This window comes from Rissa tridactyla, chromosome Z (genome assembly GCF_028500815.1).
Source record: "Rissa tridactyla isolate bRisTri1 chromosome Z, bRisTri1.patW.cur.20221130, whole genome shotgun sequence".
In the NCBI taxonomy this organism is placed as follows: domain Eukaryota; kingdom Metazoa; phylum Chordata; class Aves; order Charadriiformes; family Laridae; genus Rissa; species Rissa tridactyla.
In genome coordinates this window covers 65547862-65566384 of record NC_071497.1, presented here as the reverse complement: position 1 = coordinate 65566384, position 18523 = coordinate 65547862, and the positions used below count along the sequence as shown (strand labels likewise).

At 43.6% G+C, this 18523-nt stretch overlaps 1 protein-coding gene across 2 annotated transcripts in view; it reads right to left on the bottom strand.

The window, feature by feature from the left end:
• ELOVL7 (ELOVL fatty acid elongase 7) overlaps positions 1-16717 on the bottom strand; it is a 33463-nt gene extending 16746 nt beyond the window's left edge. Inside the window, exon 1 of one of the 2 annotated variants that reach the window (XM_054186248.1) lies at positions 16635-16717. The gene's annotated coding sequence lies outside the window, so the exon portion shown is untranslated. The remainder of the gene's footprint in view (positions 1-16634) is intronic. The other variant, XM_054186250.1, reaches the window with a different exon arrangement.
• Between the last annotated feature and the right edge of the window lie 1806 nt (positions 16718-18523).

Here is an 18523-nt window from a genome sequence, read left to right as displayed (position 1 = left end):
TAAATACGCTGTTTAGTTCTTCACGCTGTAAACTCATCTGCACATTCAGCATTTGCATAGCCACAGTTCAGTCAGCAAAAAAAAATAATATATATTTAGTCTGCATACCTGCTAATGTACTTATGGAATCAGCACATTGTCACTTTTATTTCCAATGTTCCACTTCCTGCTTTATTTATAAAATTAAAAAAATGCAACTAAAATGCACTAACAGTAGGGAGTTTTCTTTTTAAAATGGAGTTTCTAGATTGTAGTAACCTCTCAAAATAAGGGCAGTTACATTATAGTCTGCATTAGCAGACTAATTTTCAAAACTAGGTTATTTTAAATGACATATTGGAAGCAATTTACATAAATTTTAAAAAATGCAGTCATGTAAGTTCAGTCTGCCCAGCTTGAAAAGTTCTAAAGAACACAAGAGGCGGTCCTCTGAAACACACATATTTGCAAAAATAAGCACTGAAATCACCTCCAAAACATATGCAGGGTACTCGGCTCTGAGGAAGAAATAAGCGCTATTTTTCTTCTTTTCCTTGTATTTAAAAATGTCAATGGAAGTATTATTGTGCATCTAGGTTCAAGCCAGCTGTGCTAATAACATACCTGAAGAAACCTTTAAACAAATGTGTGTTCCCCATTATAAAAACAGAGGGTGTAAGTGAGGCAAATGAGGGAAAGGGCTGTGTTAAAACAGCAAAGTCATTTGCTGGCCTCTGGTCCCCTGCAGCTGGGCAGACAGAGCCCGCTAACTGCAGCTGAGTTGAGGCACATGGCTTGGCAGAACCAATTTCAAATTGGACCATTACCTTTACTGGAGAGGCAAAGGTAGATGATAAGATCATTTTCACCAGCCAAAAATGCCACAAATACCACAGCAAACCATATGAGAATACCTCGTGATGACAAGTAGTAGGTAATAAGTTGTTGGAAGTGCTCAAGTCAGGTTAGCACAAAAACTATTAGTGATTCTTGTAATGGGAATTACTGGTATGCCTCAAGCACTCCTTATTTTTAAATGAGAGCGAGAAGTTTCTCACATTCCTCTGCTTAACCCGCAGGAAAGATATTTGCCATTCTTGATGCTCATTTATTCCCCCTACATAGTTTTTACATATTGAAACAAGTATCAACATTTGCTTTTAAATAGCAATTTTACAAGTGTTTTATGTTGATGGTTACTGAACAAAACAAACAAATAAACAAAAGAACTTGTCGGAAAACCATGCAGAATAAAAAAATCTAATGTGAGTTCGTCACTCCAGAAACCAGTTCTAGAAGCCACAGCTAATTATTAGAAAGATGGACAAGCTACTTTTAACAGGGACGTCTTAGCAAAAGACTGGAGAATATGACAACACAGTACAAACTCCAACGGGGTAATTTCCACTCAAGGCAGCTCCCAAAAGCAAAGGTTCCAGAGCATCCCCTCCGGCCTGGCAAGCAGGTAATGACAGGCGGACCCCCCACCCCACAGAGCCCGCAGGAAGATGGGGAGAGCCTGCAGAAAGAACTGACCCACGCAGATCTGATTTCAAAATGGTATCTTAAGAAGTGACAGTAATAATGGCTTACATATTCAGACACAATTATGAAATTTTCATCTTTCAGAATCACTTGGTATACTGTTGTTAATTCTTCTCTTGAAGTTCAGAAGGTAATTAAATCAGGATGTTTCACAGATGGTATCTTCAGCTTTACCTGGGAAATACCAGCTCTGCCCTTCCTATTTCCCAAGGCTGTGTGCTTACATAATTGCAGTTATTTTAACTACGTTACTCCCTTATGCCACCTGGCAAACAAATACAAACTGCCTATTACATTAGACGGATTACTCACCTATATTCTGCAACAAAGTTTTAAGCTTCAGCTGGGTGTCTCCTGTTGTTAAGGATTTCCCTGAGAAGAGTTTCCATCGCCTTCCCCATCCCTTACGCCTTCTCTCAGCCACCCAACCCATTTTTTTTAAAGATTCATCTCACATTCAACTGTAGCCTCAGTTGGCTACGACCTGCTTAGCATTAAGTGGCCTTTCCTTTTTTTGATAGTATCACTTGTAAACACTGTTCCTGTTAGATGACAGTTCTGCCCAAGTGAGTGACAGAAGGCAGGCAAGGCAACTCTCTGCAACAGAGGTGCTCGGAGAAATTTCCAAGTTTTGAGAGATGTATTAGTTAGTTGTTACCTTGATTAAGTTTCAAACTTTGTCTTTGAAGCCAGTCCATTTTAAAACACAAATCCTAACTCCTTAGAGCGCAAAAATCCCTGTGTGTACATTTTAAAGTAGACATTGGAGAGAGAATAGCAAATTTCAAAATAAATATAAATTCCTTTTCAAAAAGGTGGACATCCTAAAAACACATGGAAGAAATTTAGAAACTATATTAGAAAGTGTACCTGTAAAATTCCCCATTGACAGGATTCAATAAGAGATCTAGCACTTACCCTATGTAATCACCGTTACTGACTTACGTACATGGTACCTCTTCATTTAACGCTTTGATTTTTAAACTAGCATCAAATCTGTCATTCACCCACATGAATAAAGTAGTCTGTAAGCAGCAGAACTGGTGAAAACACATTTCATTTCACACTTCAGATCCATTTTCTGCCAGGCTAATGGATTTACCATTCTTATGATGTGTAAAATAAAGACCAGTTTGGATTTCCTTCCACACCTGCCTATAAATTGTTAAAAGAACTGATACTGCAGACTTCACATCAAGGTTGAACACCTTGGGGAGAGGTGGGGAAAAGCATCTTTCTATGGGAACGGGTTCAGGTTCTTCATGGGCCACAGGTGCAGCCCCGTCTTGTGCCCAACTCCTGGCCAGAATCATTCAGACCTTCTCCTGGTCCACACACACTGATGCCACCACCAGCGACTGCTGAACAGAGAAGCCCCAGTGAGCAGCCCCACAGCATCACTGCTGATCGGTCCAGTCCTCAGGTAGCTGCAGGGCAAGTCACAGCAGCTCACTGACCCAACTGAAAGCTTAATCTTTCGAGAAAAAAAAGTTCTTTTTCAGTCAGCTCTGACCTGAAGGGCTGAATGGACCTAAGCAGGCAAAGAAAACATCGAGACACATGAACTGGGATCCCGCAGGCAGGGAGGAAGGTAGGAGTAGCAGCCCTGTCACAGGTCCCTTTAAGCTGACACTGAAACCATGTAGTGAGGACACAGAACCATCATGTCCAGTCCTGCATAATTATAGACAACCACATGTTATATCCGTAGTCACGAATTTCACACACTGCACCTGAGCAAGTCATCGCTGTGTCCATTACAAGCCACAAGGGACACTCTACAACACAAGAACTGAAGTCACAGAAATCACATTGTGCTACCATACAGCAGGAAAAGATCTGGCATCACCAATATCTTGAACATCTTAAATGCATCACCTGGGGTTGCAGTGATGCATGGTGAAAGTGATGCTAGGGACTAACATCCTACATCACATAGTAAAACAGATCAAGTACAAACACTCCTTGCAATCATAGCCTGGAAGGAGGTTTCTTTACAAGTTCAAACTCAGTTATCAGTTTAACTCAGGTATGAGGAAGACACTGGACAGGTCTCTGAAAAGATTCCCAGTTTCACTTGGGAAGTGAACACCATGGACATCAGTGTCTTTTCCCCTGTTTTCTCTCCCTGTATTCCCAATGCTTCAGAGAAAGGCAAAAACATAATCAGGGGAAAAAGCTTCTAGAAATTTTAACTTGCTATCAGTGTTCCCCTGCCTTTACGAAAAACTCTTTACTTGAACATTTGCATGCCAGCCATCCTGCAGCCAGCTGGTCTCACCTGCCTACCCCTCTGCTTCGGGCAGAAGCTCTTCTCATTGGTCCTCCAGTGCCTGACTTGCACTTGGCTTCTTTTAAGTTTCATTCCAGCTCAGTGACACCAGCTCACAAAGTCACCTAACCCTGCCTACATGGTGAGCCCTGTGGCACATGTCGCATGGCAACTTTCACCTAGAAGTCAGAATAAGGTTCACCTATGATGCCATTTTTTTTATTAACACAACCTCATTTCCATTAGATAAGGATATATCATTACCCTTATCAAAGACCTTTTTGACAAAGTATTGATTTAGTAATTGGGCCATATCTGACTCAGGTTAACTTCCTCACCCAAAGGACTTAACAGATTCTCCTTTTTCCTCCTTGCTTATTATGTAACTATAAAACTTTCTACAGCATTTCAATTTTTCCTTCAAGACCAGATCAACTAAGTTTTTGGTCACTTTAAACAGGCTTTCACAAAATGAGAACCAGGGGCTAGAAGTAGAATAACACAACCTAGTATTTTCAGCTGAGCTACACAATCGTGCCAACTCATACACCCTGCACCCTCCTCTACCGGTCAACATCTTCATAACACACTAAGTTTTTACCCATTCTGTTTTTTGGGGTTTGTTTTGTTTTGTTTTCCTCTACAGCAGGGACAGTTCTGATAAATATATGTAAGAATTATTTACAGCTGTGGTGTTTCTAAGGCATACACATTTTTAGCAACCAAGCAAACCAGAATACAAAACTCTGTACTGAGCTAGAGGAGTAAGGAGTGGTATTTACCTGCACTGCAAAGATAGCACAGTCTGGGTTTTTTAACCTGCAAAGGAAGTATATTATTTTTAAGATACAATTTATAGGTAAGGTCTAAAAAGGTAGAGGGAGTGCAAGTGCTAAGAACTTTGAATGAAAGGGATCAAAGATGTCTGATGACATCAAAAGTTTGCATCTTAGAAGAGTAAAAATTAATGGGCTTTGTAGACACATCCACAAAATAGGACTAATGACATTTAATTTCTTCTCATTGTGGTGATGAAGATTGCTTGTTTTGAGTACACACTGTAGTTATTTGAATGCTTTGGTAAGACTCTTCAACTTCTTACCAGACACCCCTTTTAAGGTGAAGCATATGGAATGAAGATAAGTGTGTCCTCATATCAGTTATCAGTACACCTTCCCAGTATACCTGACAAAGGGCAGGCCACAAGCGAAACAGGCTCAACTAACATTGCCAAGATTTTGATCAGTCTAAAACTCTCCCTCCTTCTCTACTGTGATACCATTACCCAAAGTCTGTATCATTCCTGAACCTCTGAGTAAGACAGCTTATAACTGACTCCAGTGACGAGCACTATTGCTTATATCTACCTGCCTGATTAAAGTTACTCAAGCGAAAATATGAAAAGGGATATGAGTGAGACTGTCCGCTTCCTTCAGCGGCAAGCTGAGTCACTGAACTGGCTCCATCATATCTATCCTCATTAACAGTTAATGCACGTGAGTTAACTGCATACGAGAATCTCATACATCCAATTAATTACAATAGAAGCAATTTGCTACCAAGAACTGGTAGAGAATTTTGCTTGATATTACCCATCACTTAATAGAACAATGACATAAATAGTCACAGTGGGGGGCACTCCATGGAAGCTAAACAAATAGAGAAATGCAGAGCTAGACTTCGTCTCTGAGATGACTCCTTAAAACAAATGTGAACAAGATTTGCTACACGGGTAACACCTTGCTAATCTAGCTAATACCAATGGAAAAAAAAAGCAGACAAGCCTTCTTATTTCCAAAGTCCTCTTGTAACCAAGTCATCAATGGCAATGTACCTGTAGCTATTCATCGCTGTAGAAAAATAAATACAGAAAAACTAGACCATAAATTTCCACCTGTGGCAGACAAAGACAGGGAAATGGTGCTGTCTTTTGTAACATGAAAATACAGCAGAAAGGAGTTTCATAGGAAGAGACAAAAAAAAAAATACATCTAATTACCTTAAGAAAACAACATTCACCGTGAGAAAGAAGAGGTGAGCAAGTAAAGTGAAAAATATTCATCATTAACAAAGGAGAAAGTATTTTTCTACACTCACATCTTGCCTATAACATATACTCAACTCAGCTGCTATCACTGTAACTGCCACGGTGCAAAGTCAATATCATTTTACAGAACTTTTATTGCACCAGCTGGAATCTTGCTTGGTTCAGAATATTAGTAACGCTGACAACACCGGTGTGGAGTTGCAACATGGTATTTTGTTCTCTTTCTCTTTAATGCAGCAATTCAGAAAAGCCAAGCTGCTCCCACACCACTCACTCGTGCTGACGTGGGCTGATTTCCTTTACCATTGTTTCCCACTGCCTTGCACTTGCTCAACCTACCCACCCTCTGGGTCCTGGGCTGATATCCTAGGCAGCAAAATAATGTGTTCCTTCTGCTCTCATTTTGCTTGCGTTGCATTAGGCGGGCGTAAATTTTAAAGGCAGATGACATAGAACTGACACCCTCCCTTCCCTCCCCCTCTTTTTTTTTTTGTGTTGTTTAAGCTACCATGCAGCATAGCGGACATGCTGTTGAGCACTGTAAACAGCAGCGGTGTCACCCTCTGTAGCGGACATGCTGTTGAGCACTGTAAATATCAGCAACTGCACCCTCCATAGCGGACACACTGTTGAGCACTGTAAACAGCAGCAGCGTCACCCTCCCTAGGAGGCTCTTTCAAAAGAAAGCTGGAACCAGCTGTGTCGGCACCTTCTTCCACAAGGGCCCACACAGCGCAGCCCTGAACGCACTGCGACACAGGCTGCTGCTGCACAGCCAGAACGGATGGCAGAGCTTTAGGGTGACAAAAGCCATTTTAACGGAAATCTGTGCTAAGCGTGTTTTTAAACTGAAGTCTGAGAACACTCCCCCTACCCAAGGAAGTGCTCTGACAGTTATCATAAAAAAGCTGCCACTCCCAAGTTCAGTCTTGGCTCATGAACTGCTCTTGTGAATGTGCTTTTTGGAGTGCTCCAGGAAACTACTACACTGCCACATCCTAAAATCTTTCCAGTCCAGGGCTGGTAATTTGTACAGCTGCAGCTGGAGGTTCCAAATCACTGAGGGATATGCAATGAGATATAAAGGCCTTAGGTTCTGGGGGGTTTTGTTGTTATTTAAATCAACATTCTTCAGCATAACAAAAGGCCTAGTTAATCTCCACAAAACATACTCATGAGTATTAGCGTCAGGCAAGCCACGAATGTACATTATACTGTTGTTTGGAGACTGAGGCCTCTCAGAATAACTAAACAGAGCAGTAAGAATATGAATAGACTTCTAGTTTCCCCTGACACTCCTGTTTTTCCTCCTGCTTCCCAAAGAAGATCCCCACTGAAAACCCAAAATATTTATTTTGACTTGACAAGAGTTACTGCAGAAGTCAAATGCAGTTTCAGAAATGGAGGTGGGGTGGAAAAGTCTGACATTTCCCAGTAAGTGCCTGTTGCGCTCTGTACTCAAGGGAGGAATCATAGAGGGATGGAGAACAGAGAGCAAAGAGACATCTGAACGTTAGGGACAGCTGGAGGAAATAACCCTACAGACTCATCCTGTAGTCAAAGATGCTTGTCAAAGTTGCAATGTACTTATACTTTGAGTCCAGGGATGAACACATGGGAATTCATAGAACCATAGAATGGTTTGGGTTGGAAGGGACCTTAAAGATCATCTAATTCCAACCCCCCCCTGCCACTGGGGGTTAAAATTAGTATATTATAAGAGCCCTTTTGATTCTGTTTGAAATTTGAGTAAGCTTTTGGGCATTACTCAAGCCATTTTGGATGCTCTTTACAGTACTTCATGGTCAATAACTTTTCATAGCACCCTTCCCTTTTGAGGTGACTGCATCCCTTAGAGGGTGATCCAGTTTGGCAGTATCTGGGCACACGGGGTGAACACAAGAATGGGAGCACCTTTGCTCCCATTCAATACCAACTCAGTACTAACAGCAGTTCCAGAAATGCTCTTTTCCACTTGCTGCATAGGTAATCTTGTAAGGACAATAGAACTGTTGGATTTCCAAAGGGTTCACGTGAAAGCCCGGAGGGTCATATTTGGGCAACAAACAGTATGGAATAGGAACATTCATAGCTGCCTACAAGCATTAAGAGAGAGGACACATCAGTCAAGGTGACTCAGGGCAGTCAAAGGCCTATGGAGACAAAAGGAAAAGCTTGCTCCAAGGGCAAAGCAATGCAGTGTGGAACAGTATTCAGATGACAACCTAACCTCAAAAGCTTACATGAAAACAAAAATCTCCATCACCTAAAAATATTAACTGGCTTGATCAGTAAAAAGTGTCTTACAACATTGTTTTAAAAGAGATCTTGTTATAAAAATACAGCTTTAAAAATATATCAGTTCTTTGTTCAATTTCCAAGCAATCAACACACAGGAGTTTGCACAGCACAAAATGCAAAGTAGAGGCTGATATTATGGGAAAAATATATTAATGACATTACACAACTGTGAAGGTTTACTTCTGCTCCAGATCTAGTTAGATCCTTTGCTAAGAGGAATTTTTTTAAAGTTTTCATTATTTTGCACTTTCAGGAAGCTCAAGAACAGTCTACAAAGCAGCAGTATGCAGACTATGAGTTTGTAACAGTAGAGCTTTTTAAAATCAGCTTAAAACACCGAATGATAACTTCACAGAACAGGATGAAACACCACATTAATGCACAGGTTTCATCACAGGTATGTCATAAGGATTTTCCGTCTTCTATCAGTATTTTCCACTGCTACAGTTAAATGTAGTTTTTACCATTTTTCCAAGCATTCAGAGACCACCCAGGACCACAAGACATCGCCACAGTTTAAAATAGATCAACTCAGCCAGACAGCGTGTGGCATTGCACTTATTTCTTTTTCCCTCTTCCCGATCCTGAAAGATTGCCAAACACAAATAGCTCAAAAAAATGTATCTCATCAACAAAGTCCATTAGGCAACGGATGAATACAGAAATCACAGAAACACATCGGAATAACGCAGGAGACAATAATACTTCCAGCGCAGAAGCTTGGCAAGCAACAGAGTACTCAGCCTAATACTAATGTTCCTGTATAACACCAGTATACAAGAAACAGACAAGTGTCTAATAGTCTACTCAGCATGCAACAGCAGTAAAAGAGAAGAAAACTGGACTGTCTCCAGTGCAAAGAAAGATTAGGCTTATATATAACTATGCATTTAAGTTATCAGAAAAAGCCTCAGACAGCATTTTTCACATACAGGTTTCAGTGCTTTGCAGAAGAGGTCAGCATGTTTGGTTCTCTCTTTGTATGGAGCACTCAGACACCAGAGAAAAAGGGGCACCTTTCCCACCAGGTAGCGCAGCAAAGCTGTGAACAACACCGAAGTGTTGGGTGCCAGTTCACTATTCCCGTTACTGTGCAAAACTACCAGGGCCACACACCACTGTCTGAACCTACAGCAACGCTGCAGCCTGCATCACCCCAGCGCGTTTCTAAGCGCAGTGGTTTGTCTCCACTCTTTCTCTGCTACCTCGCCTCAGGATGATTTTAGCATTCACACTCAAACCAAGGAATTTGCTTTCACCTACACTCACTGCCTTCCATACACATTATAGAGCTGCAGGTTCATCCTGTCAACTACATCCAAAAGAGGGGTGCTTTCCTTCTAACTGGACGTCTTCCCACTGCTGTTGGCTCAACAGATGAGTCAAGGTCATATCATTTCACCATCTGTAAACGCAGCTCCCTTGCTTATCGCAAAAGGCTGTCTAGTTTCAATTAGGTTTTGCCCGATGCTCCATCACCTTGGATGAAAGCAACCGATGGCGTGCAATCACACCTCACAAGAATATGTGTAAAGTCTCTACAGGATAAAAGCAAGAACACCAAATTGCACAATTTCCACAGCTCCAGAGGCAATTTTCCATCCTGTACTTTTAAACATAGTTCAAATGGCGTATTTAAGCTGTTCAGTTTTGAAATACAGTAGCAACCTCATTTCAACAGGTTGGGCAAAACTCCAGATCAAACCAGAACTCTGCACGGTCCAGTCCATGTTCAGGAATCTTATTTCTGCAGCTTTTAGATAAGCACCTATAGTCGATCCAGTGGACCACTTCAGTTTATGAGAAGCAGTTTCAGGGTAATCTGGAATTCAGCTGGGGGATTTTTCACCCCCACAACATTTCAAACATTCATCAAAGGACTTGCTGAAGGGAGGCAGAGAGAGCTCTGACAGCTCCTCTCTTTCACACTCCCTCCTGCCAACCTTTTCCTTTCTCCAACATGTAAGAGTCATGTTCATGGTTAGAAGTTAAAAATGAGTGGACTTCCTGAACACCAGAGCTATGCATAAAAGCTGTTTACAGCCTTGCCTTACAGTTTTAGCACTTCTTCATGTAAAACCAAACTCAAGCACACTCCTCTATAACAACGTAACTTGGTACACAACAAAAGGTGCTACAGAAACAATGCTGTCAGCACGATAGCAATAATGCAAGTGACCAAAGGAATTAGTATCTTTAACAAAGTTTCTGAGGAACACAGCTCACAAGTACTTTTGAGAAAGGTTTAACTTCAAAGCTGGCAGTGAACACTGAGCTTCCTCCATTAGCCTCTTGGCTTTCGTACACAGTGTCTTCTACACATCTCAGTCACAAGAGCCAAGGGTGGACAGGGCAGTTCCAAAGTGCATTGCAATAATTTCTTTAAGCTTGTCAGACCCATTTTGTACAGTTAAAGTCTCAAAATCTTTTATTTCAGCACTGAAAAGCCACAGAACTCTGACTACAAAAGTGATCGAAGAATGTATTTAATGCAGATATTTCCAACTGTACATCTAAACAAACAAAAAAGGGATTGTAGTGGATGTTACAAATGCAAATACTGTAAAATACACTATTCACTTGCAGTATACCTGAGTCTAAGTAATTTTCACCTGTACAGGAGGAGGCAACATTACCAGCTACTACTTCTCTGAACAGACAATAGACATTTCCATGCTGCCCATCCCCATCTATTGGTAATACCACATGGTAAACAAATACCACAGTATTTACTTAACAGAATAAATGAGCACACCTGACCAGTAACCCTTATACTGCTGATGCCTGAGACAATACCTTTTCATTAAAAACAAGAAACACCTACAACGTTTTATCAAAAGAAAACAACTGAAAATATTGTCTGTAAAGTCTTAAAAAAAAAAACCAACCCACCAACAACCAGATACATTTGACAAATACTGTATTTCAATACTTAACTAAAGAGAAACACTTCTCCAACCCCCCCAAAAAAAGGACAAAAAAAAAAAATAATCTTTGCCAACAGCGCCAACAGTTCCAAACCGAGATGTTTCTCCTTCCCAGTCACCTTGCACTCTGCTCAGGTACACATCAAAAAACATTAGTTTTCAACTACTGGTAACAATTTCCAGGCATTTTACTTTTTAACAGAACAGGCAAAACCCAATTTAAAAAAAAAAAAAAATCTACTTGTCACCTCAAATAACTTTCCTGAAAGAAAGGGCATGGTACCAACGTGAACCATACCCATAATCTGAAAGCATCCAGAGAAGCACTGAATCAGGTTTTTGTGACTTTGTTTTAAGCCACTTCAGGACTGATGATACAATGCAAATTATTTCCAAATCAACAAACTGATCTTTGTGTTTCAGACTCCAGCAAGAGTTGTCCCCTTCTTTTGTTAGAAAACAAAGAATAAAAGGAATAGAGTTATTCTTAGTAAGCTATGTTTTTATCTCAGACATACCCATAAACCCAGAATGCCGTCACTGGGATAGGACCATTCTCTTGAATTCCAGTCCAGGAGATGCCTGTAGAAACTTAACAGCTTTTTGCACTATTCATACTATTTGCTTGTACCGGTTTTTGCAGTGCACAGTACAAAGTTATGCTCATACTCACACACATTGGGCGAGGTACTGCTTTAAAAAAAAAAAAAAAAAAAAAAAAAAGGACTTTGGATAGAGGCTTCAGGCACGGGGCCCAATGTGCAAGGCACCATATCAATATAAAGATAATCCAAACTACAAAGAACTCACGATACAATTAAATGCACACAGGCAGCGTGCAGGAATTCATAAAGCTGCTACAAGCAGCTTCTCTTGAGCATAGGCTGCTCGAGCAGAGCAAGTCTGACTCTTTACAGGCTAAGTTTGTAATTGTAAGAGTGCTTTTAATGGTGCCAATGTCATTTTAATCAACCTCTCCCCCCATTACTCATACCTGCTCCCACGTCACCCTTGACTTGTACTGGAAAAACTGTTTTTCTGGATGCATAATTAAATAGATTGGGAAACAGATCCAGGGTGGGGGAGACAGCCCAGCAGAAAAGGAAAGGGTATTTTTAGCCCAGACCAGTTCCTCAGCACACTTAGCACTGGCCTTCACCAAGGGTTCTACCAACGCAGCAGAAAGGTGACACAAGGGCAAAAGCACTCAGGGCAAAAGAAATGCTGGTGAAACTACATCAGCATAAGTTGGTATCATGAGTGGAGCGGAGATAAAAGTCGGTGTTCACTGCTTTCACCCTGACGAGTAACACAGCCCTGACACAGTTCAGAGGGGCAATCTGAATACCATTGCTCCTGGCAAATAAGATGATTCATAGAGTTTATTGACACCTATATTTGTCCTCCTTGTAACATCTGTGCCACTCTGCAGGTGGAACCAGAGCTTGCTTTGGCCTGGATAGGCTTCACAAGAAGTTTTCAAGAGGCTGGTTTTGTGTGCTAGCTCAGGATTTCAAAGTTAAAAATGCGACCAAAATTCAGTTCCTCGGATTCTCTTCCAGAACCAAGATAACAACCATGACGCTTTTACACTTGTGCTGCTCTAAACTGTGTATTTTGTCACATTACTCACTTTATGCACTACTTATAGGTGCTTTTTAGTTAACATCTTCAGCGGTAAAATGTTTTGTGCAATCATCATAAGCAGAGAGAACATAAATAGCAAAATACATGCAGGAAAAAAAAATTTAAAAAAATTAAGACAAACACCAACAGACATATGGAAAGCATTTTTCCTACATGAATTTAGTAAAAAGAGACAAAAAATAATAAAAAAAAATGATTCAACATTTCCAGTTCAATGGTCAGCATTAAACACTGAAACCAAAGGCAGGTAAAGAAAAGAGACACCTGAGTTGCTCTGGTGTCTCCCATCAACATAAGCTTACATATTTAATTTCAGCTGAAATAATTTTTTATGTTTTAGATTTCAACTAAGTATCAGAAGGATAGAAAAAATTCTTAACTGCTACATCACTTGCAACTTTGCGAAACTTCTTGTAAATTGAACATGTGACAACAGGCTACAGAAAACAAAACTTGCCTGACCCTCTGGCTTTTGTTTTCTTGCCTTTCAAAGGAACTACGTCAAAAAAACGACAATCAGGCTTACAAAAGGAATTATTTATTTTGTTAATGCTATGATTTTTTCTAATTATCTGGTATTTTTCAAGGAGTAGGTGGTTTACTTTTCCCCATTTAGGCTGGATTTGCCCTCTGTAGATGCAGCACTGAGCCAGCGGGAGGCCACTGGACAAGCACATGGGACCTGCTCCCTCGCGCTGTACAACAATGCAGAGCAACTACCCAACTTTTAAATAACATTTAAAGTAATTTTAAGTGAGCAGAAACCTCCTAAAGCTAAATCTTAACCAACTGTGAAGCTTTTGTGACATGTTTTAAATCTTTTTTTATGGCAACAGTTGTTCCTGGTGTTTGAATAGCCTCTGCTGGACTTTCACAGTGTTTAGCTCTTGTCCCTTTCCACCTTGAGAGCGGCTTTCAATACTCACAATACTAAATACTCCTAAACACTACCACAACTGCTCTTTGAAGCATCCATAAATTGCAATAGAGAAAAATTTAATCAAATCTGTCATTTCTCAAACGTAGTAATTACTTGGGCAATGGGGAAACAAATAAAAACACTGCACTTGTGTGCTTGTCACCTGCTGTGACTTCAGAAAAGAAAACCAGAACATAGCTGCTGTAAGGGACATTGAGAGGAATGGAGTATTTCTTCCTTTTCAGCTACCCAGGATTTGGGAAGTAGCTTGAAGCTCCAGATATCCGCTAGCCTGAAGTCAAAATGAATGTTGGGCTATAGAATTATTTTTATAAAGATGTGCTGTGCCACTGAATGTAACACCATCCCATTTATTCATCCTTGCCCATGTGCCATATTTTACAAACAGTCCTTAATCCACCTCAGACAAAGCGAACCAGAGTAGCTCAACCCACAGTCATGAGCTAAACTGTCTCATTTTGGCTGGGACAGACCAGGGAGCTCGCACCAGCCTTCACCAGGAGGATTGCGAGGTGGTAGCCTGTGACAGCAGCGAGGCATCAGGCAGGGAGAGATGCCACCTAAAGTCTGCAAAGTTAGGTCCAGCATATGACAAGCACGATTTCACAGGCAGCTAATGAAGATCCAGAAAGGGATCCCAGCTCCCTTCCACCTTCTGCACCTGAACATGGCACAGAGGCGACGTCCTCTCACTTCCCTGGCCGCACACATGCCGCCCATGCCCATCCCACAGGATGCTTATCCCCCTGCCTCGCTCCGCATCTGCCCACACCTCCAGAAATCTATGTGTTGAGCAACCACCCCTGTGGGGGCAGGCCATAGAAAGAGATAAGATAAGCAGTAAACTAGAAGCATTGGGCAGAAGTAGGTTCAAGAGGAAGAGCGGGAGTACAAGGTTAAAAAAAAAAAAAAGTTTCCCTGTTTATTGCAATGGAGTGAAACAAAGCCAGGAAGGGCAGGCACGGCACAGCAAGGGGAGCACACTCGGCAAGGTCATCCAGACACGTCAGGATACAGAAACGTACCTGATTAATTCTTTTACTGCTATGTAATTAGTTGATAGGTATTTCATGGTATTTGGTGAGCTTCGTAACTAAATAAGTCCTATTTGGCATGTATTACTTGACTAATGCCATGGCATCTTTCCCAACACATTCCATGAATATTGCTTCCTGTACCATAACCTGCCTCACTCTACCAGTAAATAAATACTAGTTAATAGTTGATCAACACATTGTAATGGAATACCATAAAGTTGTGTTATTCCCCACACTTGCAACGGAGGTGCTGCCAAGGAAGACTTCAAGCCTCCGTCTGGCTAGGTTTTCATATCCCAGGTCTTCGTACTTTTTCTTCAAGCAGACATGTAAGTACAAGTGCACCCATTCCTCAGTGAGGCATTTTCAGGGTATGTCCACAGTGCCTAATGTCGTGTCGATAAACAACAATGCTTCCTCTACCCAAGGCAGCTCCAAGGCAGCCTGAACACATCCCGGGCAGCACCCCAGATGCTGCGCAGCAGAATAAATCAGGCAGAACGCCGTTCCCAGGCTGCTCCCAACAACCAGAAAAACTTGTTCAAACTTTTCCCACATGGCAGTGTTTAGTACAGACCTACACATGGGTCTGGGAAGGATTGAGGTATAATGGAGTAAGGAAGAGGGTATCCATACACAGCTGTAAGGTTTCTGGTTTGTCTGAGCAGCTTTAGTTAACTTATCTTGATTTCCTACACAAGCAAAGAAATAGGTAAATGTTGGTCTGCAGCCCCACCACACAATTCTATCTTAGTGGTAGCAACGCCCAAAACCCAGCCAAAGTATCAATGTACTTAAAACATATTTACAAATTAAGTATCAGCACACTTACAACGCTCAAAGAACACCAGGACATATGTGGTTGCAAAGGGCAAGTCCAAAAGAATGGTTCAATGTAGCCTTGTCAGCCATAGGAGCTGGCACTCACCTGCTTCCTCCACTCACGGCCTCACTGCTGCCAACAGTCCTTAAGCAGGGACCCGCCATGCAGAGCAGCCCTGTCTCCGAGGAAGAAGGCAGCAAGCCAGACAGCCGCTCTTTCAACTTGCCAGACAACCCCTGACTAGACACCATCCCTCCAGCCCTACATTTTAATATCATCATTTTAAGCACAAGGGCCACACCTCTCCCCTGGCTGCCTCCAACCTTTGCCCCTGCAGAGAAAGAAGCCTCCATATTTTGACGCCTGTGATCACTCTTCTCTGTGGGGGGCATGGGGGAAAGGCATTTTTCAAGAATAAAATCCTCGATGCAGCCTCCTGTGCAAGGTGGAGGCCATCCCCATGCCTCATCCTTGGGGCCACTTGGTCTTGGGAGACAGGAAGATGAGCTCGATGCATGTGGGCCATGGCCAGAAGGACAGGCACAGCGGGGTGCGGGGCATGGCCAGAGGGTTTAGGGGGACAGGTACCGTGGGGTGTGAGGCACAGCCAGAAAGCTTGGAGACCAGGTAGTGCAGGGTGTGAGGAACAGAGGTACCCCGGGGCACAGCCTAGGGGCTTGGGGGTAAGGCACAGCGGGGTGCAGATGGGGACAGGACCGGGGGGAGGGCACAGCGGGGTGCAGATGGGGACAGGACCGGGGGGAGGGCACAGCGGGGTGCAGACGGAGACAGGGACCGGGGATGCGGGCGCAGCGGGGCGGGAAGATGCAGAGAGGGGCACAGCCGGGGGCTGGCGGGGGAGGCACTGGGTGTGCGAGCTCACCCAGGGAGCGCTGGGGGGAGGCGGGCAGGAAGCCCCCAGCCCGACCAGCCGGGCGCGCACAATCGCAGGTGGGACCCCGCGAAAGAGCTGCGGGAGGGCCCGTTCCCATCGCCACGCTGCGCCCGCCACGCCACGCCACGAGGAGCCCGGGGAAGGGTCGGACCCCCGTTGCCCCCCGTCGCCCCCCACCCCTCGCATCCGAAGTTTCCCGCTTTCCCGCCGGGACCACTCACACGGCAGCGGCGCGGCGCGTCCCCACCTGTCCCCGCAGCCACCGGGCACCAAATGAGCCACTGCCGGGAGGGAGGGAGGCAGGGAGGGAGGGAGGGAGGCAGGGAAGGAGGGAGGGAGGGCGGGAACGGCCCGGTCCCGCCCCGCCCGGCCCGGCCCGGCCCCCACTGCCTTGGCACCGCCTCCCGCCGCGCTCCCACCCGCGGCCGCGGAGTCCCCGGCCGCGAGTCACCCGGTCACGAGTCACCGGCCCCGGCCTTGCCTCTGCCGCCCCCTCCCGAGAGGCGGAGGGGGGGTTCCGGGCGCCCGGCGGCAGCAGGAAGCCGCGCGTTCCGCGGGCGGCGCCCTCACCGGGATGCCGGGGTAAGGATAAGGAAAGGAGAATCGATTTTTACCTGTTGCGGCATCCACCGCTGCGGTGTCCGGGGGCTTCTCCGGACGCCCCGAGATCTCTCTCTCTCTCGCTAGCGGTTCCTCTCCACGGAGAGGGGCGGACCGCAGCGCGGCTTCTTGAGGCCGCTCCGGGATCGGTGGCAACTAAGAGTCGCTCAGGGCAACCCTAGGAAGGCGCGGTAATTCCTTGTTTTAAAAAAACAGAGCACCACTGGTGAGCTTTGGCTCGATGCTTTAGGGCACACTCTCACCCCAGACTGCAGTACTGCTCCTCTCTTACAAGCTATTTAGGATGAGGATAACACTCCCCAATGGCTCCCACCTAGAGAAGTATGGGGCACAAAGAAAGGTGATGGGGAATTCCCGGTGTGTTAACAGGTGCTCCGTTTTAGTTTGTCTGTCACTTTAGCTCACAGAAAGCTATAAATTGCAGCTGAGATGGTTAACATGGAGATGATAGCTTGAGTCAAAAGAAGAGGCAAAAACAAGGAGTGGGTACAAAGGCACATTGGAGATGCAAACTCCTTTTATGATGTGCAGAAAAGCACAAGATGAAGGGACTGTGAGCTGATGCTGTGAAATGAATGGATAGTCAACATGTAAGAGCAGAAGGGGCATCTGAGTTGGAGCACAGCAAGAGGCTCAAAGCAGAACTTTGAGACCACAAGAGGCAGAAGCATCGCAGAAAGCTTGTTATGAGTGTGGAAATAATAGGAGAGGCTGAAAAACAGGTGGTGGTATGGGGATAAAAAAATATAGCTTGTAACAGGTCCTGCAGAAACTTCACATCAATGAATGATTGATTAGGCTGGAGATTAGGAGGACCTTGAGCTTTTGGATTTGCTTCATGCTCCTGTTAGAATAGTTGGGATTATGACAGGTGAAGAAATCCTGGGGCTTTTGAAAGGGCATCTTAATAAGATCATTGGGTTTGTTCAAAAAGGGTATGTAGAAATATAACAATCTATTGAGCAATACTGTGTGTCTCACCTAGGAAGGGAGGATGGCAAAACAAAATTAAAACTCCCCATTCCCCCACCATCCTTAATTTTCAGAAGTTGGAACCCTTTGTTTGATTTCTCGGTTCAAAACCATTTTTTCTAAGACATCAGCCAAGAAAAACTACAAACACACTTTAGGAAACAGCACATCCCTGCTCAGGCAGAGCCCTTGGGAGCCTTAAGACTAATAAGTCTTGACTTGTCCAGAGGGATGCGGCTATGTGGTTCAGCAAGGAACTAATATTCCTCAAGTGTTGTAATATCTATTTTGCCATGCCTGATAAGGCTGCCTTGGCTAAGACTAAATGGGACACTAGGGCACATAACAATAAAAAGTAAGTAGGTCACCTGTAGACTTCAAAATGCAAGGCTGTTGTAATTAATGGGGGAAAATAACAACAATTACACGATGCAAGTTAACAGCTCTAACACATTTGATGCCAACAGTGTTAGCAACAACAGCTGCTGCTTCTCTCTTTGGAGCCCCATAAAGAGAG